The 23,347-nt window shown below is 44.2% G+C and overlaps 1 long non-coding RNA gene across 2 annotated transcripts in view; it reads left to right on the top strand.

Moving 5' to 3' along the window:
- Nucleotides 1-221: 221 nt before the first annotated feature.
- LOC102548648 (uncharacterized) overlaps nt 222-23,347 on the top strand; it is a 45,491-nt gene continuing 22,365 nt past the window's right edge. The window contains exons 1-3 of one of the 2 annotated variants that reach the window (XR_005492737.2): nt 222-1,320; nt 1,925-2,034; nt 5,745-6,145. This is a non-coding gene — a long non-coding RNA (uncharacterized LOC102548648). Of the gene's footprint in view, nt 1,321-1,924; nt 2,035-5,744; nt 6,146-23,347 lie in introns of those variants that run through there. The other variant, XR_359199.5, reaches the window with a different exon arrangement.

Genomic DNA, 23,347 nt, shown 5'->3' with positions numbered 1-23,347 from the left:
GCAGCTGCCAGGCAGAGGCCTCCAAACACACACCTGAGAGAGCAGAGCGGCCACCTGGCAGAAGCCTCCCACTCAGGAAACCTGTATCTCCTGCTCATTCAAACAGCTGCAGAGAAGACTGGATCACTACCTCAGTGATGACAGGTGGTTTCTTGGAAATGCTTGACACGAGCTAGCTCCGGGTTGGGTGGGGGTGGGGGGATAAAATGCTAGTTGTGATGACAAACAGCCCTGAACCAGCTTCAGAACCCAGGACCAACACAAAGCTAAGTAAGGAAAGCACCTGCCACAGAAGCAACAGAAAATGCAATTTGGGACCAGATGAGGGCAATCTGTCTGGGACAGGTGTCTATTTCAAAAGAACTTACTGGCCTACTTGTTTATTGGGTGGACTGTGTAGGCAGGGAGTGGGCAGCCAGCACTGGCTGTAATGCTCCTGGGGCAGAAGGTCAAATCATTGCAGTGGTTTGAATATGGCCCAGCACTCTAAACTTGGAGTGAAGGCTGTGAAATGGAGTCCTTGTGACTTACATGGCCAGAAGAACGAGGGTACCCTTTCCTGCTTAAAACTTTCCTTTTCCAAACGGTAAATCAGTATTTGGAATTTGCTGCAACCTGCGCAGGGATCCCATTTAGGAAGCAGGTCTGCGGTGACACCGACTTAACCTGACCAATCTGTTACCGCTCTTCATGGTCACTGCATTCTACTTTCAACACCCCTCCAGATCTACAAGGACCTGCCTGTGTTTGCAGAAAGATGCCCCTCTTCTTGCCTAATCCATTCCCCTGACCCCTTCAAAGCGAGAGCTACAGGTTAGCTTCTTCTCACCAAACCTTTCCTGTTGCACACAGCTCATTTTCACAAAGACCCTTCAGAGACCTGTGATTTGGCTGACATGGCAATTTTTCTCATTAATGTGTATTTTGTTGTGTAAAGTCCTTAAATTGCTGTTATGTGTTTTAAATGCATCGCCCCCAAAGAGGGAAACATGTTTCAAAGATACTTTCCGTGACTCTGTACTTTAACACAATACATAGCACGTAGCTTTGCATTCGTTGAACACCCAACACCGGGTGTTGTGGATTCGGTCCTCCAGGCACTTCTCAGGGACGTTGGTCTCTTTAACTCTCAGCAGCTGTGATTATTCAGACCAGCATAAGACTGGGCCCTTTAACTCTGATGCTCTGAGGTGGTGGAGTTTATGAGGCCCCGCCCCTTATAAAGCCCCACCCCTTATGAAGCCCCACCCCTTTGAGGATTTATAGATGTTTCCAGAGCCAGACACCTTTCCCTGGTGAAGCTGCTTTGCCCGTTGATCGGTAAGTAACTCCTTACTGTTTTCCCAGGCTAAACATGGGCGGAATTGCTTTTCCCATCTTTTCTTGGCACCGTGTCTGGGGTGGATAGATTTTGTGCCTGTGGACTCAGAACAAGTCCACACAACACTGGACTTCGGGAGGTCACTTACCTACTTTTACCTGTTTTGTTTCTTGGCAATCCATGCCATGTCTGGTGTCTCTTCTTTTCCTGCCATTTCTCCTGTAGGCAGACAGGCAAATAGTTTTGAGAAAGAATAGAAAGAACAAAGCAAACGTTGGTTTTAGTATTTTTGCCTTATCGGGTTATTTTGATTTTTATTTTGGAGTCATTTTGGTTGGGGGGGGGTAGGTGTCCAGAGGTGTCGAGAGGACAAAAACATGCTGTAAGGTAGGCAGAGAGGTGGGGAGAGTCTGAAAGGAGCTGAGGTAGGGAAAGAATATGATTAAAATATATTGGACAAAAAAGAGAACAAAAGAATATTCTTTATTAAACTGATTTCAGAAGCAGTGTCCTTATTCTTCATAAACACGTTAACTGCTTCTACTTGACTTAGGCAGAAAACTGACGTGCTAACCAAGAGAAACCATCTCTTCTACTGTGCAGAACGCCTGCCATGGTTTCTGGCCACCCGTCCTCAGGATGTCGGGCACACGTGTCTCCCTCAAGCTCTCTGCTGTAGATGGAGTAGAACTGTGTTACACCAGAAAACAACAGTAAGTGGTCGTTCAGGAGCTGGCGGGTCTGGCCAGGTGTTTCCAGCTTCTTGGCATCTTATTCAGTGAATTGAAACATACTTGCACAAGTTACAAAGTAGCAGGGAGGCTTCGTGAAATGCAGTTATGCAAGTCAGATACAAGATACAGAAACAAGAGTGACAACGGCCATGTGCATGAAAGTACTCAGATCATTTTCTGGGACTTGCTTTAATGGAGTTGAAGAGAAGGAGTTTGGTTACTAGTAGCATAGTTTGGATGGTTCTCCTATTTGAGTGACAGGGTTGGATTACATAAGCCTTTACCTTTCTGTAAATGCTTGCCCATAATGCATCTGTTCATGCATCCCAACCAGCCTAGACTGAAAGGGCCTAATCTCTTGGCTTCAGGATAGCCTTGGGCTAGCACTTGCATTGTCAAGGGATGCTAAGGGGGCTAATTTATTTGTATTGCTTAAAGCAGGTGTGTCTGCAGCCTGCTGTAGCTGGAGGCCCTATGTGCATTGTTAGGGAAGGAGGGTGTGCTTAGCTCAATCTAAATGGACTCCCAGATTGCTAAGTATCTGTAGGGTTGCCTGCCTTGATCAGTCCTTAAGCTGCAGCTTTACAAATGCTTAGCTTACCTGAAGACAGACAAAACTTTAGAGCAAGGGAGGGAGCCTGGGAGGGAGACCTCGAATGCTGATTGTTCCTCAGGGCATATGTCTGAGCCTGAGTAAGACTGAGCTTTCCACACTAGTCACCTTTTAAAGCTGAATTTGTTAAATGGAAGTCTCATCAATTAAATGCAGCAGGGTATAAGGTCAGGCTTCTTCTGTCTCTTTTACATTTTATTTCTGTTCTCTGTCCACCATGTCTACCGCCCACTCTCCCTCCTAGTCTCACGTTCTCTCCCCATTTCTCTTCCTCACCCCTATATGCAGCAGGGGATTGTCATTCATTTTGTCTAATGTGAGCTTTAGGCCTGTCATCTTGAGCCTAGCCCACATCAGGTACCTAAGCTTTACTCTGGTTGTGGTTGTCACTCTAGACAGAGAATGACCTGATTTTCAGTCTCATTTCTCTTCCCCTCCCTCTCCTTCCCTCCCTCCCTCCCCTCCTTCCCTCCCCTATACCTCTCATCTCTTCCTACTTTTCATAGTTTGAATCTCAAATCACTTCACTACACAGATCCTGTTTTGGGTCCAGGTCCAGGTCATAAGGATTTCTGGGTCCAGGATGGGACAGGATTGGACTTGCTTCATCCTTGCTACAAGCCTGGGTCCCCACTCTGCTTGTGGCTCTTGGTACTGCTCTGCTCAGTTTGAGAGTACCCTGAGCATGGCTCTCCTGCACTGAAGTGCCTCCTGGTCTAACACATGGAGCAAGACCACCTCTCCTGTCCCTGTTCCACCTGTGATGCTTAACCTTCCCCACTTCTCCTTAGCACCTCTCCATTTCTGGAACTAAAATGAGCATACGCTGCTCTGTTAGGAGATTCCTGCTCATTTTTAACTGCAATAGTTCTGTGAATTTAAAACAAAAGCCTTTAGACTGTTTACATGTTCTTGCCTGTTGCTTATGTAACGTTACATAGTAACAAAAGTTACAATTTACATAGTAATAAAAATCCTCTTCAGGGTACCCCTTCATTCCCAAAGGGGTCTCTGCATAGTTAAAATGATGTCAGTCACATTGAAGGGACTCAACCTGACCCACTGATCCAAATTTCTTGTGCTAATCAGGGGAGGCCTGACAATCAGTCCTGCTAGGGAGCGACTCTTGATCAATGGAATGCCAAACTTCTCCCATTTTAAAAGGAAAAGCCCCACCAAACTCTCAGAAATAGTTGCTGAAGGCAGTTTTTGTTTGTTTGTTTTTAAGGAAGTTACAAACTAGGCAAACCTGTTTAAAAGTTTCCAGGGTGTCAGTCAAATTGCTAAACCCATGAATATAATGTGGATGACCAGGTAGTGACTCTTCTTGCCTCCTGTCTTCACTGCTGTGGCTATAAGGTCTAGACAATGCCTGGTCCTGGCTAGGAACCCCTCCACCATGGTTTATAACCCAGTGGATGTTTTCCTCAGGCACTGCCACCCGTGGCTGGCTGAACACAAAATCATTTGTAGATGAGCCCTTATGAAGACTGGTGTAATGAAGCTGTTGTTGCCTTTGTGGGAAAATGGCTAAAGGTGGAAAGTACTAGAAAGGGGGTGGGGATTGGGGTGGGGACATGATCCTGTGAGGGAATGAGAAGACAGGTCTCTGCAAGTGATAAAGAATTCAGTGTCCACTCATAACCCCAGGGGACCTGTTCAGATGCTGAGGGCCCTCAGGCTTTATACTGTGGTGGAAAAAAGGACAGCTTCTGTAAAATCAAGAAAGGAATTCCATGCTTCTGGTGGAAGGCTCACTCTGTCCTCCAGTCTGAGGAGGGAGGCTGCTCTTTCACCCCAGTCTGAGGAGGGAGGCTGCTCTTTCATCCCAAGCCCGTGCATTTTTCCTGCTCTGTTTATTGCTCAGATCTGGTAGCTCTCGTCCCTGGCAGCTCGTGTGAATCAGTAAATTAAATAAATAAATAGAGTAAAATGAAAAGGAACCCCTGATGCCCTAACGCCCATCTCCGACCTCTACTTTGAACTGAGCTATCATGAAGGACAGGCACTAGAGGGTTTTATTTTCTGTTGTGTTTTTAAGATCACAGAAGGTTTTAGTAGTTCTCTGAAGATGAGAGATTTTGCCTAGTCCCACATCTCAGGAGTCTACGTGTCTACTGGAAAGACATTCGGTCGTTTTTCCTGGCTCTAAGCACTCTCTGTATTGTCTGTCTCCCATATCCTGATCTGGTCTCCATGTCCTCAGTGGTCTCTGTGAAGGCACCACCTGATAACCTTTTTAATGTGCTAGCAGAACATTTAAAAATAGCCCTTTGCAAAGGACTCCAAAATGTTGCTTACACACATAAGTATATGCAATGTAGATGTCCAATTTTATTCTATTTTGGTTCAGAAAATGACTATCTCAACCTAGAAAATATGTCAACAAGTGGTCCATAAACAGCAAACAGGGCTAAAATTATGTCATTGGAATGCCAGCACGGGGGAAGAAAAGAATCCTCTCTGTGTCCTCAAACAAAACATCCTTTTATTAAAAACAATCTGTTTTTAGAAATCATCTCTGTAGAATCAAAAACCAAGGTTCAAAAGCCATAACAGAGTAGGACACTATTAACTGAGGAGAAAAAAAATATTTCTATTTAAAAACACAGGCAACTTAGCCTGTCTATAGCTCACCATTTCTCTCTGGGAAACAAACAGAATATTCTGATCCTAATATTTCACAAGATGCGCTGAACTGTTCGCATCCCAATCGCTTGTTTTTCCTAACTAGATGAGGATTGAAATTGGAATTTTCAAAGCCCAGTGTTGCTTCTGAACCAGCTACACAGACTAAAATACACCCACCTCCCGCTCAGAGCTCAGAACCAAACAGCTAGTCGCAGCAGGACCCGAGGCAGCCCTGTGAACCTTGGCTCCGCCCCCTGCGCCCCCAGTCCCGCCCCCGCCCTCGTCTGCCACTCACATTTAGTAGGTATACATTAGTGAGCTATAAACCACGTCCTCTTCCTTCATATTTGGAGAAATACATGATTTAAAATACACGGCGATGACAAATTTGTGGGAAATGTCAGCCCACGGATTATTTTGACATAATGTTCTGCCTATCAATTAGGAACGCACAACTAAAATTAAAACCTCCGGGAGAAAGAGAACGACTGCCGCCCGGCCAGCGGCCAGCGTTACTGGGACTTGAGATGGAATCATTGATCCTTTGAGGAGGAGAACCGGGCTAAACAACTCTGGAAACTCGGCAACAGCGACGTAAAAATCAGTTCTGGCAGGGAACTGCTTCCATTTTCAAGGCACAATAAATGCTTTCATGGCGAGAGTTAGCTTCAGAAATCAGGACTTGGGAATGAAGCCATCCCTTCCTTGATTTTATTTATAAGAATTTTTCATATGTATGAGAAAAGGAGGGTGAAGTCAGGAGACTGTGCCGAAGAATATTTTTACACCCCTTTGCCTCAGCAGCACTACTATAACCAATAAACGTGCATTCATTATGCGTGGAAAGCAGGGGGTTCTAGCAATGAGTCCTGCGTCTGGAAATGCTGTGGGCGGGCGGTCATAATACCTGTGAGGGCCCACTGAGGGAGCTGAGTTTTGCATGATTGAGATTGAAGATGCTCCACTAAAGTAAATTAGGTTTTAAGTGTCTGTGTGTAGATCAGTAAAGGAAGAAAGGGTGAATAAAAGCTAGCTAGCCATCTTAAAATGAAAGCATGGCAGCATTCGAAACTCTTTATTACCACGTATTATACGACTCGACTGCCGGCTTAGCATTTCACTTGGCTGACTGGCAGGCACCTCAAAACTGATGTGTCAGGGGTTGGGGATTTAGCTCAGTGGTAGAGCGCTTGCCTAGCAAGCGCAAGGCCCTGGGTTCGGTCCCCAGCTCCGGAAAAAAAGAAAAAAAGAAAAAACAACAACAACAAAAACAAACAAACAAACAAAAAAAACCTGATGTGTCCTAGAACCTGGCCGCCCACCTCGCCTTCCCCGCGTCTTTCCCAGGCACACCTTCCCAGGTCAAAATCTTTGTGGTCATTGGTGACTTTTCTCTGTCTCATCTCACAGGGTCAGTTTCACTTCCTGGCATGGCTGTGCTGCTGGCTCTCACCAGCAGCCATGCAGCCCTCAGAACTCTTCTGGCTCTCCCCTGCCAAGCTCTCACTATCACCCTCTCCCAACACAACAGCCAGGTGACCCTATTAAAGAGGTCAGATATTTATGTCCCCTCTCCTTATTATAGGTGGCTTCCACTACACCCAGATTGAAAGCTAAAGCATCCCATTAGGTCACAAGGCCTCCACAAAATCCAGACCTTGCTACCCTTCTCATACCTTTCCCCTTCGTGTTTCCCCTCTCAGCAGCCCGGCTCCCTGGAGTTTCTGGAATATTAGGCTCCAGCTCAGAGAATCTTGAGTGTGCTTCCTCTGGGTCTGCAAGCCTCTGCCTCCCCTAGGCTCATATTTGGAAGGAGTCCCCACGAGAAGACCTTCCTGGCCAGCCTTACCCTGTGACACATGGGAATTCCTGGACGATCCCATGCTCCTCTGTGGTCAAACGCAGACGTTGGTGGACTGGTTGGATTTGCTCCGACACTGCTCAGAACGGTTTATTCCTGACTCGCACCCATTCCCATTCCTCTTTCCTTCATTGTCACAGTATTCATTCCTTGAGACCTAGCACCCGAGCCTATGTTCTGGGTTCTTCGATGTCTTACTTAACACAAGTTTGACTGTTTTAAGCTCACAGTCATATACTCGGTCCATTGTTCCTTCTGTTTTGTGTTAAGCTGTCCCCCACAGGATCCACTGAGTTCGATACTCTACCTTTTAATGGCTGTGATGTAGACCCTAGACTGGGTTCACATGTGTGTTAGGATCTTCGCACGGGAGCAAACGTGCTGTCTACCATTGCTACCACAATACAAACGCTAACATAGATGTCTGGATTTCACCTTTAACAAAACTGAACAGACATGAGTCTTCAGGTCATACCCTAAACACGGACTATGTTTAATGAAGCCGCCTTCTAGCCTTTGAAGACACTCATGCACATGACACACACGTACACACACACACACACACACATGCACACACGTAATAAACTATTTTAATTGTGAGCGTGATGAGCATTAGGCAAGGAAGGCAGCTGAAATGCCACAAATGCTGGTTGACTACGTGTCGAGACCACTGCTCTTCTGTTCCTATAAGCTCGCCTTTGTCTGCCTTGTGTTCTGCTTGCTGCCATGACAGAGCCAACGTGAACCCTTTGAGAATTTCCCACGGCCCCAGCTTCGATTCTGAAGCTGGCAGTCTACACAGAAGAGAGTTTTCTCCTCCCCTCTTAGACCACTGCTCCGGTTTCCGTCTATAAATAAATTATACATGTGTGAATATATTACTAATTCAGAAGATAAACCTCAACCATATTAAGATGGGTTAATACCACATCACCACATCGCAACACTCACAGGACAAGGCAGTTCTATCACACGTCCCTCGCTGTCTCACTTTCACGTACTTGAAGTCATATGCTCTCTTTTGCAGTCTGTATCATTGATTACTTAATATTTATTAATTTCCCCATTAGCTTGATAAATTAGCATACGACACCAATTTGTAACACAGTAATTAAGAGAAGTAATTTCACTGAACAGAGGAGCTCAATATTCAAAGTTAAGCATATGGAATTTTTTTTATCTACTGAAAATTATATTTCAAAAATAGCATTAAATTACAAAACCAAGCCAGTTTAATCTTGAGAGAATTATTAAGCCATACTCACAGGCTTAAGTGCCTCATTTTAGATTATTTTAATGGTTGTTGCAGAATGTTCTTTTAATAGATATTAGATTTTTATGTCAAGAGGTAACTTTTAGAACTCTACAAGTTTCAAATGTGCTCATCTGGTTGAGGTGGCAGAGTTCCAGTGTGGGATGGGTCCCCTCAGCCATTGTTCCAGGTCCAGGACTGCATTAATAACTCTTATCTTTGCTGGGACAAAATGCCTCATAAAAGCCAGTGTAAGGAAGAAGGGAAGGGTTCAGTTTGGTTCCGTCTTGGCGAGAGGAGCATGAGGCAGCTGGTGGCCTGGTGTCCGTCCGTAGTCAGGAAGCTGAGGGATGTGAACTCTGGTGTTTAGCTCGCCTCCCTTTCTTGTTCAGGACTGTTATCCCCATCCCAGTTTGTCTTCTCTGGAAACACCTCACAGCCATGCCCAGAGGTGTGTCTCCCAGTTCTAAATCCATCATGTTGACTTTCAGAACACGATCCAGGAATGGAGTCCTGTGAGACTTCCGAGTGCTTGCAAGAAACTCCAAGAAAACAAGACATGAGCCTTTTGACCTTAGTTTCTTCAGAACACAGATGGTCTTAGGTTATGCTTTCGTGACCCTCCCGGGTGTAGCGGGTAGAGGAATGAGTTTACTTCCAGTTCATTATGATAGTGATTGTTACTTGTTTATGTGCTTCTATGGGAAAGACACACTTTTGTCACGTGCGGCTTGTTCTGTTGTTTAATTTACTCAGGCAACTCTCTATAACCCTCAGTGTAAATTGTCTCATGCTGTCGGTAAAATTGGCTAACATCTGGGAGTTTAGCCCACCCCATTTCACGCCATCATGGAAAGCACTTGACAATCAAGATTAATCATCACAAGGGTCTTTGTCAGGTGGGGAGCTTTGCTTCTGGTGTACAGAGGTGTTTCCCTGTAGGCTACTGTCTCCCAGGCGCTCTATGAGAACACGTAGAAACAGAAAAATCACAGAAGCCCTAGCTGTGCAATGCCAACATCCTTGGTCTTAGAGATTCGGGAGCTTTCTAAGGCTGCTCCTTGGCAGCACCTTTTAGTCACGTATGTTTACCTCTGCAGGTCACTTCCATGTTTTCTATAAAACACATTACTTCTGCATTGTGTTTAAGCAAACCTGGACTCTGTCACAACTCTCCATTTATAATGTTTCCTTGAGAGTGCTTAAACTCCTTCGTCCACACATGCACCAGAATCACAATGTGCACACATATTACACACAGAGTTACGACGTGCACACACATACCACATATGTGAGCATTTGTCGCCTATGTGCCCATGTGTTCATGCATGTGAGCATGCGCATGGTGTATGTAGAGAATGATGGCAGAGGTCCTCCTTAGTGGCTCTTTTTTTTTTTTTTAATGGGATATCTCAAATGTTATTCCCCTTTCTGGTTTCCCATCCATAAGCCCCCTATACCATCCCTCTTTCCTTCTTCTATAAGAGTGTTCACACTCCCCAACTACCCCACTTCCCACCCCTGACATTCCCCTACACTGGGGGGATGGGGGGGGTTCAGCCTTGGCAGGACCAAGGGCTTATCCTCCCATTGGTGCCCAACAAGGCCATCCTCTGCTACATATGCAGCTGGAGCCATGGGTCTGTCCATGTATAGTCATTGGGTAGTGGTTTAGTCCCTGGAAGCTCTGGTTGGTTGGCATTTTGTTGTTCTTATGGGGTTGTGAGCCCCTTCAGCTCTTTCAATCCTTTCTCTAATTCCTCCAATCGGAGTCCTGTTCTCAGTTCAGTGATTTGCTGCTAGAGTTCGCCTCTGTATTTGACATGCTCTGGCCGAGCTTCTCAGGAGACAGCTATATCAGGCTCCTGTCAGTATGCACCTCTTAGCTTCATCAATCTTATCTAGTTTTGGTGGCTGTATATATATGGGCTGTATACCCATGTGGGGCAGGCTCTGGATGGCCATTCCTTCAGCCTCTGCTCCAAACTTTGCCTCCATATTCCCTCCTATGAATATTTTGTTCCCCCTTTTAAGGCTCTCCTCTTGACTTCTTGAGATGAGGGCACTCACTGAACCTGGAACTTACAAATCCTGTTATGCCGGATGACCAGTGAGCTCCAAGGGTCTGTTTCTCTGTGCCTTCCCAGTGCTTGGCATGCTGACATATGACACGGCACCCAGATGTGTTCATGGGTTCTGGGAATTGGACTCAGTCCTCTTGCTTGCATGCCAAGGTCTTTACCACCTGATACATCTCCTTAGACCCAAAGAGTATAAAATTTTATACTGTACATGTTGTCATTCCACTAGACGGCTTCATCCTTTCAGAGTCGTAGACACTTTTTTATAAGAAATTCATTATAACCTTCATTCATTACATCGAGGCAGAGAAAGTGATCGTAATTAACGGAGAATTATAATTGGAAATAGTTTCAACACTTATGGCTGTCTGTCAAAGTCAAAATTCAGCTAGAGTTTTTGAGAGCGAGCCTCCCGTCTTGAATCATGAGCTGTGGGGCTGTAGCACTTCAGATACGACATATACTAGATACTAGGTATTCAGGAGGACTCCCCATATCTGCTGCTAGTGCTGAAGTCTAGCTCATCGACACATGTTGCCTTAGACAGCTGTGGTCTAAGCATGGGTCCAACATGGCTGCATAAGGGGAGGTGTAGCACAGTTCCCGCCCCTGGAGTGTCACCAGGCCATTGATCCCATGATTCCCACGTGTGCTGTTGGATGCTGTTGCCCTGAAGCTGATCTGCTGTCTTTACAACTCTCTTTTCAATCCTCCTTTCCGGGAATATACTTCCTCCATTACTCAGAGCTATTCACACCACAGTAAATGAAACAGATGCGATTCTCAGGAATGAGGAATGGGGGCAGTCATGAGGCTGGGGAGGACAAGGAACAGACCTTCCTCTTGGCCTTTAGGGCCACGGGAAAGGATCTAGACAACATTACCACCAGGCCATAAAAGCCTACATGGTCTTTGTAGAAAGAGTGCATTGCCAGACTTGGCCTTGAATTTGCAGTCATGAGGAGACCCACGTACCCTCTGGCCCAATGACTGCTGCATTAATCAGCAAGGGTGAACTTGGGGACATCAACAGAGAGAGTTAAAGTGGTCCAAAGAAAAGGCAGGGATAGATAAAATATAAGTGAATGATAGATGGGTTTATCTTATAGGAGGAAGGCTTGTACACGATTTAGGAATAAACAGTATTAGAAGAGAGGACATGAGGCTATGGAATTTCTAGGATGAAGAAAGAAAGATTAGAGAATTAAAAAGTGACCTATAAGCACACAAAAAGTTGGTACCTTGTCCTCCTAGCTACTTGCAGGATTAGAGATAACAATGTCTAGAGAGAGAGCAGAGAGAGCTAGGTGCTTTACTTGCATAAATTTTAAAACCTTGTAAGAAATTAATTTAGCCTTAGTCTGTCACGTTTCTGTTCTTACATGAAAACAGTCACTAAAGACTTCTGTCTGCTCTGCGGGGAAACCACAAGAGCTGTGCCCGGGTGAAGGACAAACTGTGCAAACCTATGAGGAAGTGTGCTCTGCTTTGTGCTTAGTTTCTGTTTTAAGGAAGCAGAGGTTGGAACTAATGACCTGGGTGGGATTCATAGAATTTATGTAAACCTTAAAATTTCTAAAAATATTACCAATAATGATCAAAGCTTTGATGATATAACTTTGGTCAATAAAAAACCTGGGTCGGGTACCAGAACTGATAGCTTGCATCTCCTCCTGACTCTGAGTCGTTATGGAATCAGCACTGCCGTTCCCATTCTTGTCTTAGGTCCCTCTTCATATGGCAGCTGGCCCTTGGCACAACGTGGGAATCATGGGATCAATAGCCTGTTGGAAGTACACAGAGTTGCTGGTATTCATTAACCTTGAAATACAAACCTAAGTGTGTCATTTTCCTCCTCAAATCATTTGTTAAGCCTTAGCCCTGATGTACAGGTGGTTGCATTTTCCATTTTACCGGTGGGGGAGTTGAGAAAGGGGTTACATAACTTTCCCGAAAGCGAGGAGCCAAGCAGAAGCTCAGAGCCAAGATTTCAACTCAGCCCTGACAGTGTTGGTGAGAGCTGGTGGTGGAGTCATGGCAGAGGAGCAGGAAATTCTGAGATTTATTCTGTTCCTACCACGCGGTTTCTTCATTATTGTTGCTGTAAAAATAAACGTGAGCATGAGCTGGAGAGGGTAGCACAGCAGTTAGTGCTGGCAAACAAGCTTCCAGCACTGCCATCAGGAGGTTCGAAACCAACCGCCTGTGTTTCCAGATCCAGGGAATCCAGCACTCTCTTCGGGCTTCTATTGGTATGCACTACTGTGAATTCTCATATTCTCTCTCTCTCTCTCTCTCTCTCTCTCTCTCTCTCTCTCTCTCTCTCCCTCCCTCCCTCCCTCCCTCCCTCCCTCCTCCTCCTCCTCCTCTTCCTCCTCCTCCTCCTCCTCCTCCTCCTCTCCCCTCCCCTCCCCCTCACTCTTCCCACTTCCCCCTCTTTCTCCAACACACATAATACACACAGTATCCAATCCCAGCACAGCGTGTGGAAGTGCAGAAGGAAACATTTACATTTACATAACTATCTTCAGGAGGCTGTACCGCCAGTGATTAACAAGGTTTCTTTCAACCCTCTCGACAATGTAACAAACAGCACCTAGTACCTCATGCTATGGGCTCCAGATCCCAGTGGTCTAGATGCCAGCCCTGCACCTTGCAACATCGTTGCAAAGATGATACATGAAAAATTCTTAGTCCAGGTCTAGAAAATACTAAGTCACCCCACCAAAGAAGCTGTTATTAGGTGAGATTTTGTCAATCTTCCTGTAAGATTATTAGGTTCAAAAGAACAGCTCATTTTAGTAGCGGGGTCCATGCATAGTCCCTTAAATGCCTGGCCTATACAGTATCATAATGTCTCAAACCGCCTAGAGAGTATCAGGTCAATAAGTATGACTGTGAGAGAGGGCACTGTGTCTGCCAAGGGCATGCAGAGGCAGCACAAGGAGATGGGGCTGCGTTGAGCCAGCTGTTGAGTATGGAAGGGACGGTGGAGGAAGCCTAGGCTGGGAAGGAAGACAAGCAGTAGACCCTGAATCAATCACCTTGGAGTCCCTGTTAGGAATTCGAACATCATCCTGGGCCAGGGAAAAACAGACAAGGCGTGCTGTGCCTACCCAGCACAATCAACCCTGCAGATCTGAAGCCCAGACACTGGACGGAGGCAATATCAGGGGTTCCTGTTGGGAGGCCTGGGAGACAGTCGAGAAACAAGCAAGAAGCAAGGACTAAATGGGGGAGAGAGGCCTGCAGGGCAAAGATCACGGGGACAGTGAGGGAGTGAAGGGTAAATGCTCTCAAACTGTGAGAGCACTACACAGGATGGTCCTTCTGCGTATGCAGTAACTACTGAGTGTCAGTGTTCTGATTCACGCAATCAAAGTCACCTGCAGAGCTTGTTTAAAAATATGGGTTTTGGTCTGGGGAGAAAGGCTCAGTGGATGAAGTGTTTGCTGTATAATCATCATGTGGGGTCTTGATGGCCTGCACCCATATCCTTAAAACCTGGGCGTGGTAGCATGTGCCTGTGACCCCAAAACCCATGTAAAAGCTGGGTGTGGTAGCATGTGCCTGTGACCCCAGCATTGAGAGTTAGAAGGGGGCCAGTCCTAGGGGCTAAATGAGCAATGGAAGAAGATGCCGGACAATCACCTTTGACCTCAACATGCACAGCTAAGCCCATGCACACCCACACTCAATCCCACACATGCAGGGAGGTCCGGGGCTTTAAGAGTCTAGGTAGATAGAGTCCCTCCAGGGCTCTGCTTGGGTTGGGTGAAGGTTGAGCCTAGAGTACGCTCAAGCTTGTTGTGGACCAAGTAAATTCAAGTTGTGAAATGCCTTAGGACATTTGTCTGGCTTTTCTTGTTGATTTGTTCAACTTTGTGGTTTTGAGGCAAGATCTTTCGGTGCAGCTCAGGCAGACCTCCAAATCCCAATTCCAGGGATCAAATATGTCCTCGATGAAGCCCCTAACTGACGCTGACTATTGCTAAGTTCAACGCCTTGTAATTTGACCGAGATGATAACGTTGACATTTATGAAACAAATAGAGACACCCTAACTTCACCTGGTGATCGATGGTGTCGATACTGTGGAGATGTGAGCTCATCATCGGAAACCGGCGTAGACGTAACCCAAATGGGCTGTAATGGGGAGAGAATTAGATTAAGAGCTTATATCGCAGCTAGGATGTGAGCAGCAGATACTGCACTGGTCACGTGGAAAAGCTCGGCACAGTGAGAAAGTAGGCAGCAGCCTGCCGAAGTGGTCGGCCAGACGGTCTCACCACGCAGAAGCTCCAAGGTCAGGGATTCTTAGGACATTGGGAATCCCCATTAGTGAGGTGAACTGAGGAACAGAGAGGAACTGAGGGTGTGGGAGTGTCTGTTTTAATCATTTTGGGCATGAGCTGATGAGACTTCGTGATTAACACATCAGTGCTGGAATGGAAGCCGCAGTGACTAATTTTATGAGTCAGTTTATCAAGGATGGTCCCCAGTGGCTTGGACAAGCACCCTCTAGATGTTACGGTACAGGTAACGTTTTAGATGTGATATTGAACAAATTTAAGTACGTCCCATCTTGTTGTATGACCTCAATTAGTTTGAGACACTCTGGCAAAGACTGAGTTTCCCTAGAGAAAGACATCTCAAGACTATCACAAGAAGCCCTTACAACAAAGCTTTTCAGCTTGGGTACAGAGTTGTCCTGATGCCCACAGCACTGCCTCTCACCCGTATTGCTGGCATTGCCAATCTACTCCTTCAAACAATCGAACTTTCAGTTGATCAGTTGGTTGATCTATTGATCTCTCTCCCTCTCCTTTCTCCATCTCCACAGCTCCCTCCATCCCTCCTTGATCCTTCTCCCTTTCAGCGTGTGTGTGTGTGTGTGTGTGTGTGTGTGTGTGTGTGTGTGTGTGTGTGTGTGTGGTCGGGCTATGCTGTCCTTCTAATGATCTGATTTCTTGTTTTGCCTACTGGCAATATGACTTAGACTTTCTTCTAATTGCTTAATGCCTTCTAACTTTAGCATGTTTCAAATATCCCCTTAAATGGAAACAATAGTAGCCTTAGAACCTAAGTTTTGGCATCACCTATGTAGTATCTAAAGGGAATGGTGCGAGCTATTCCCACAGCTGGGACTGGAAGGTGGACCGAGAAGTCAGGGTGCTTTCTCTGCCTTGATGCTGCTGAGATAGTGACCCTGGAGAAGGTAGGCAATTCTTCCCCTCAATCCAGGTCTTCTCGAACTGCATTCTCCCTCAAAACCCTGAGTATATTTTCAATTCACTCCCATCTCAAGCTGACCTATGAGGAATACATTTTTTATGATACAAATCAAAGAAAAAGAATCTCAAAAGGCTTACATGACGTTGTCAGCTTCCTTCAGTGGAGAACTCTGCCCAGAGAGGACGCTGTAGAGTGCTCGCTTCCTCTCGTTCACCACCTGCTGGAGCCCACTTCCGCTGGATACTTTGTTATTCTCAGTTCAGTCCAGAGAGTCCAACATAATTCCATGGACCATCTATACTCTCTGCAACAGTAATGCCAACAAAGCTAAACCATGAGCACTGGGCCAATAACTTAGTAATTTCCACAACTCATGTAACACAGACAGCAGGGATATCCATGGAATTGCAAAGTTGAAGTTGTTCAAACCCATTGACTAAGCAGCATTTCAGATTTATCCGTTAAAGATTCATCTGTACAGTCATATGAAGAGAGACACAAAAAATATTTTTAGTTGCATGGTATGTAATTGCAAAAATTTAGAAATATCTACATTGGCTACAAACTAACTATACAGGTAGGTTGTAAAACACTCTATGTTGGTAAACAACTGACCAAATTATTGACAGATAAATTTTTGAATCATTTATAGTACTTTTTGTTACATTATCACAGTAGGTTGTTTAGAAAATTAAAAATATGTTAGATGCTTTCGTATGTGGCAAAATTAAAAAAGAAATTAGTATGTGGCTTAAGAACACCTAAGGGTCTATGAACCTGTAGGAGTGAGACCGAGGCAGAGTACACAGGCGGCCCAACAGCGGAAGACTGCTTTGTTAGAGCTGTTCCTGAACCATAGCTACCTTAGGATGTTCATCTTGGCTGTGCCCAAAACTCTTCTCACCTAAAGGAAAAAGGGAAGCAGGCAAGACGCAACCCTTCTCTGCATCAGAAACCAACAAAGAAATGAGAATGTGGATAATACATTGTAGCAGAACCTTCCCATAATGAATAATCATGTCAGGGGACCAATCACTGGGCGAGGAGTAGGCAGGACTTCTGGGTTGGAGAGGGGAGGAGAAGAGGTGGGAAAAGGTGACTTGCTTTTGGACAGGGGGAGCTTAGAAGACAAGATGTAGCAAACAAGAGGCCCCCCGGTTTAGATAACTTAGAATAGCTTACAAATTAGGATGATAGTTGATGTGCCCAGCGATTGATGTGCTACCTGTTGGTTCTAAATTAAGATTGTGTGGTGTTTTCCTTCATGCCTCGACTTAGCTGGGATCCAGAGAGAAAGGTACAGAGAGGCAAAGCGTGGGTTTGCGAGAAGCGCAAACTAGCCATGTGGATTTGGATGCGTGGGGCTGGCATGGCAGCAACTGGCTATAGGAACGTAGTAAGTCAAGTGGAAAGATTTCAGATCTCCAGGTCAGAGAGTCTGCCAAGCTGAGAACAGGCCAGGCCAGCCAGCCTGCCCACCAGAGGTACCATGGTGGCCTTTTTATTAATTAATGTAACAATATATAGTTCTAAAATCCCCAGGTTTTAACAGAATTAATGACAGAAAAAAGAGATAATGTGGCCAGGACTCAGAAAATAAAAGAATCAAACAGATAGAAAAGAGAGTTCAAGAGAGGCTAGTCCAAGATATAGCAGTGACTTAAAAGCAGTTATTCTAGCTACAGGCAGAGAATGAGCCAAGCTGTGTTTAAAGGATTAAAGGAAAGTATTGTGACAATAACTCATCCAAGTAACTCAGTAAGGAAGTAGCAACTACCAAAGAACAAACTGAACTTCACAGTTGGGATATGTAGTAACTGTCCATAGCAGCAGTTCTATTCTAGCACATGGGAACTGGAAGATAAATCAGTATTTAGCTGAATAGAAAAATAAAATGAACAAAGCCTCAGAGGTTTACAAAACAGCAAAAGACATGCCCAGGGGAGCCCCAGAGTTAGGGGATACATGAAGGAATAACTTGCTGAAGGCTCCCCAAACACTATGAAAAACATATCTGGCAAATACAGGTCCAAGAAAGGTCGTGAGACCCAAATAGGAGTACGTTGAAGAGAGGGACATGTAGGTAAAATGTTCATGTTTTCAACCACAAGCAATCTAACATGTTCAAGTAATCTAACCACAAGAGGTACGCAATGGGAGCATAAGTCTTCCTGACATACAGAGTACTCAAGTTGCAGAGTGAGAGGCAGTGTCTGAGATGTAATGTGTCGCTTCTCAGAAGCCCAAGGGGACAATGTGTCGCTTCTCAGAAGCCCAAGTGGTTAGTGAATATCTGTCCTATCACTTCTACTCAGCTGTGAAGAACAAAAATGTGTTCACACTGAATACAATCAGATCTATAACAGAACTGTTGCTTTAAAGATGCATAAACAAGCAAAGTGTCCACCAGAGGATGCATAGATAAAGAAAATGTGGTCTAGCCCAACAATGGGCTATTACTGAGCTATCAAAAGGAATAAATATTAATGAAGCATACCTGGTATTTGGGTGAAAATAGAGGTTACCAACACAGAGGCTAGGTGAACATCTTTTTTGCATGATAGAAGTGTTACACGATATCTTTTGATGATTGTAAACTACACGTGTGATGAATACTCACTATAGGTTTGTCAGTCCATCGTAATCAAGCTCTTGAAGCAGGCATGCAAATAGGTTTATCTAAAGCCAGTGTTTCTACCACTCGAGTGTTGAATCGTAAGTGGCTAACTGAAAACTTAGCTTAATATTCAGCAAACTGCTGAGAGTATTCAACCACAAAAGGAAGCTGACTGCCTGAAAAACAGGATTAATAACTAGACAATTATTCATTTTTGACTCCAGTTTCCTGTTGACAAAAACATTCTTCGAAAGATCATTCATTATTGGCACGGTGTCTCAATATGAAATTACTTCACTACGGCTCCTTTCTGACAGCCTACATAGAGTATGTAGTTTCTTCCATTTGACATTAAAGAGACGGCATAAAGAGCACAAGGTAAAGTAAAGACACAGTCAGGAACCCAGGCATCCCCACCTGCCTTCCAAAGGGCCCTTGCTTCTGTATCCTAGGTCTGTACTCGGCAGGACTTTCCACCTTAACTGCTTTTTTAAAAAAAGTAACTGTGTTAAACATCTGAACATGTTTTAGAACCTTTTACAGTGTTTAATTTATTGTGTCTTAAAATTACAACATTAAGTGCAAGGCCCTGGGTTCGGTCCCCAGCTCCGAAAAAAAGAACCAAAAAAAAAAAAAAAATTACAACATTAACAGAAACAAAGTAACCTGATTAATTGGAGCTAGTTAATAGTTTTCTTTTTTTAATTGGATATTTTATTTATTTACATTTCAAATGTTATCCCCTTTCCCAGTTCCCCCTAACAAAACCCTATTCTATCCCCCCTTACCATGCTTCTGTGAGGGAGCTCCCCCACCCACCTACTCCTGCCTCACCTCCCTAGCATTCCTCTACACTGGGGCATCAAGCTTTCACAGGACCAAAGGCCTCCCCTCTTATTGATATCAGATAAGGCCCCTTCAGCTCCTTCAGTTCTTCTACTAACTCCTCCATTGTGGTCCCTGTGATCAGTCCGATGGTTGGCTTCGAGCATCCACATCTATATAGGTGAGGATCTGGCAAAGCCTCTCAGGAGACAGCTATATCAGGCTCCTGTCAGCAAGCAATGTTTGGCATCAGCAATATTGTCTGGGTTTGGTGTCTACATGTTAGATGGATCCTCAGGGAGGGCAGGCTCTGGGTGGCCTTTCCTTCAGTCTCTGCTCCGCTCTTTGTTTCTGTATTTCCTTTAGACAGGAGCAATTCTGGGTTAAAACTTTTGGAGATGGGTGGGTGGCCCCGCTTCTTCTAAAACGAATCCTCCTTAGTAAGTTCTAATTGCTAATTGTTCCAACACGATGTCAGCCTTTCAAGATTTAAAAGACAGTAAGGCAGAGATGGAATCAGAAATTTGCTTCTTACTTTAAGCTTGTCTAAAATTTGGGGTTGAAATTCATTTATGAACCTGAAATTATTTGTATGTAAGAACCAAACCATGCTGTAGTTTCACAACAGAAGAAATGTTTGCATGGGCCAGCAAGATGGCTTAGTGGGTAAAAGTAGTAGTGGGCTGCTGTCCTGAGTTCAAGCTCTGGAACCCACATAAAGTGGAGGGAGACAGGTGACTACCAAAGCTTTGCTCCAACCTCCATGGGAGTACTGTAGAATGATGTGCACACGTTTGCACACTCATCAACATCAGATCTTCATATCTTTACCATTATCCTTTAAATTTTTTAAGATATGCTTGTCACTATGCATGGTGAGATACAATAAAATTGTTTACAGCTTCAAAAAATAGATATCCTAGAATATAGAATACAATGACTTACTAAAAATATTTAGCAACTTTTGTTTTTAGTTCGTGTTGGGATCAATTATGGGTCCTTGTGCATGGCCACATCCCTAACCCAGCAAGTAGATCTTCAAGGAAAAAGAAGTTGTGCTTTGCAGTAATCTCCAGCTTCTGTTATACAGACATACTGTAGTTATGATGTTACACAGGTTAAAAACTCCCTTCCTCTTCAGTAATAAGACCTCAGGAGGGAGCACATGGGATCGTGAACGTGCACATCCAGGAGAGGCCTTCACTGCTTTGCTTGAAGATGCAGTGTGTGGACATGTGCTGTCTTGATTCAAGAAAGTGTATCATGTTTCCTTGTTAGAGGGCAGGCTCCTTGAAGCAGAGATTGCATAGGAAATTCATCCCAAAGAACTCATTGCCTTCAATTTGTAAGAGGCACAGTCAAAGACAGATCTGTGGTCAGGCACAGTTCAAAGATCTGGTTCAGTTCTTATTGTCAGCCTCTCTGCCCAAGCTTTCAGCTTAAGTCTGGATTTTGACACGGAAAAACTGTCTTTATAAGAATCTGGAAGATACCAACATATTTCTACAGGAACACGATCTATTCTTAAGGTTCATCTGGGGTCTTGAACAGTCACTTCTGTGTCATCCATTTACCCAAAAACAGCCCATCACAGCCCTCCTCTCAGTCACCTGGCTCTCTTTCTAGCCCCTCCTCTATATCTGATTTCAGATTATACGTTAGAGCCATAGTAACACAAACAGCATGGTGCTGATGCAAAAACAGAAAAACAGGATCAAGGACGCAGATGCCCGTGCAACTGCAGTTAGGTGATCTTTGACAGAGACGCCAAAACTACAAGTTGAAGAAAAGCACAGCATTTTGAATAGATGGTGATGGAAAAACTGGGTTTCAACCTGTAGAAAACACAAAACTAGGTCCTCATCTGTTTCACGCTGTGCACAAAACTCAATTCCAGATGGACCAAGCCTGCTACAAGACCTGATACCCTGCCACTGTTAAGGGAGTGTAGGGAGTATCAGGCTTACAAGCACATAGAACTTACTGAATCTGGTTTAGCTCAGGAAACAAGACCAACAATCAACAAATGAGATCTCGAAAAGCTGAAAAGCTTCAGCCCAGTAAGGAAGGCATCAGATTAGTGCTGACTATGCTATGGAACATAGAGCTGGTGCAAGACAATGTTGTTTGGGGTTCCTATGTCCAGAGACAAGTCCTTGTGCTTTGAATGTGAATGCCAAGATTTCCTTTTCCCACGTGTATGCAAGATTGTCCATGCATGATGGACATGTGGAGGTCAGAGGTTGGTCTTTGGTGTTGTGCTTGCCTTCATCCTTGCTTGAGGCAGAGTGTCTCTCTGTCCTGTGTATGTTCATGCTAGGCTGGCTGGACTACCAGCTCTAGGTAGACTTGGGGAATATGAAATTGGGTCTTCACGCTCAATAATTGACAAGATTGCCATGTGAATTATTTAGCAATAGATTGAATTTATTTTTTCCACATGAGAGATGTTTATTGTGGGGGAAGGGGACAAAAGGGCAGCAGAGACAAAAAGGGAAAAGAGAGAGGGGGAAAAAGAAGAAAAAAATAGATTGAATTTATGTAGTGGGAAGGCTAAGTGGAAATTACTAAGACTACCTCTTCCTGCTACATGTAATTTTCTTTCTGATTTTTTTTGGAAGCTTTTGTTTCTTTTCTACTTAATTTTTTCTATCATCCTTTTTTTTTTTTTTTTTGCCTGACAGTCTTCTTTGGATCATTTGCCTATATTTTGTACATCTACTTTAGCGTTTTGTCTTGTAATTACTAGGGAGTTTATATATAACACCTTGAACTTAAAATAGGAAGTCTAAGGAAAATAACAACTTTAATTACAAACAAAAGAAAAAAATGAAAATTATATTTACACCTTCTTTCATGTCTTATGTGTATGTGGGTGCAAATTTACCATTTTTGTAATTTTTAGATTATAATAACTCCTTGTAGTTACAGTTATTTTAAATATTTGGTATTTAAAACTCATAGTAGATAGAAACTTCTTTTGCAAACCTTAGGGTGGACGTCCTGAAAACCACTACACCATTTCACATTTATCCAATATGTTGATGATATCATGCAAATAGGACTCAGTCCACAGGATTCAGCAAGATTATAGGGGGGAAACCCAAAACTACCATGGCTGATGCCTCAGTGAAATTTCTATATTGACCTAGAATAGATCAAGACATTTCTCTAAGGCTAAGGACAAATGGATGTGTCTAACGTGCCCTTACTAAGTTCCAACCATAGTATAGTCCTTTGGATACAGAGAACATCACAACCACAGTGAGTGTCCTGCCAGGGTTGACTGTAGCACAGGGCAACAGGGACTCTGTATCTGTCCTAGGCTGCCACTACAACTACTTGGCCACTACAACCTCATAGTCCAGCAAATCTAATGGTTCTTTAAACATTTGCAGCAGAAAGGTATGTTAAAGAGATTCTGAGTGAATTCCTAAGGGCGAATCTGAGGATAAACTCCAGAGAATTTGGAATAGTTTCACGAGTTGACAGATATTGTGGGATGCTCCATGTTCTGAAGGATTCAGAGAAAACCCACCAGCAGATATGCACAATGCATATAAAACTGGGCGCGGGCAGGACATAAAAGCTATTTGGATGAACAGCTGGGTCAAATTAGTAAGGTTTCTACTCCCACCACATTGCTGCTTCTCCCTGAATGCATACCAGAAAGTTCCCTGTCACACATCAATTGGTATAAGTAGTTTTGTTCTTGTGCCACACAATAGAGTAGCACCACCAGTGTAGACAGCCGTGGCATTACGAGCTCCCCTCCGGTTAGCCTTGCAAAAATGCATGATGGGAAACCTTTTAGGGAACAGAATTCAAGCAGTGTCTTTGAATGCCCCTGTTGCCCCATGAGAGAAGTGTCTAGAGACAAGAGCTGATCCAGGGTGGACTCAAAGAAAATCAACTTCAGTGAGTTGGACAGATGGTTGAGACCTTACAAGATTAGAAAATGGAGAAAAGGAGAAGTTAGGAAATCCTGTGATTTAACCCTCAGAGCAGGCACAGAAAGAAAAAATGGGCAATTTCAATAGACTATGTCTTTAAAAATCAAGATTTACAGACTGAGGCTGATCTGCACGATTGGGGTATAGCTCAGCATGAAGCTCTCGCTTCAGTCCTTGGGGTTAATCCATGACATAACATGATTAAAGCAACATATATAAGACTGG

The sequence above is a fragment of the Rattus norvegicus genome, chromosome 13, assembly GCF_036323735.1.
Source record: "Rattus norvegicus strain BN/NHsdMcwi chromosome 13, GRCr8, whole genome shotgun sequence".
Taxonomy (NCBI): domain Eukaryota; kingdom Metazoa; phylum Chordata; class Mammalia; order Rodentia; family Muridae; genus Rattus; species Rattus norvegicus.
The sequence above is the reverse complement of the archived record's forward strand: the minus strand, read 5'-3'. Positions and strand labels throughout refer to the sequence as shown.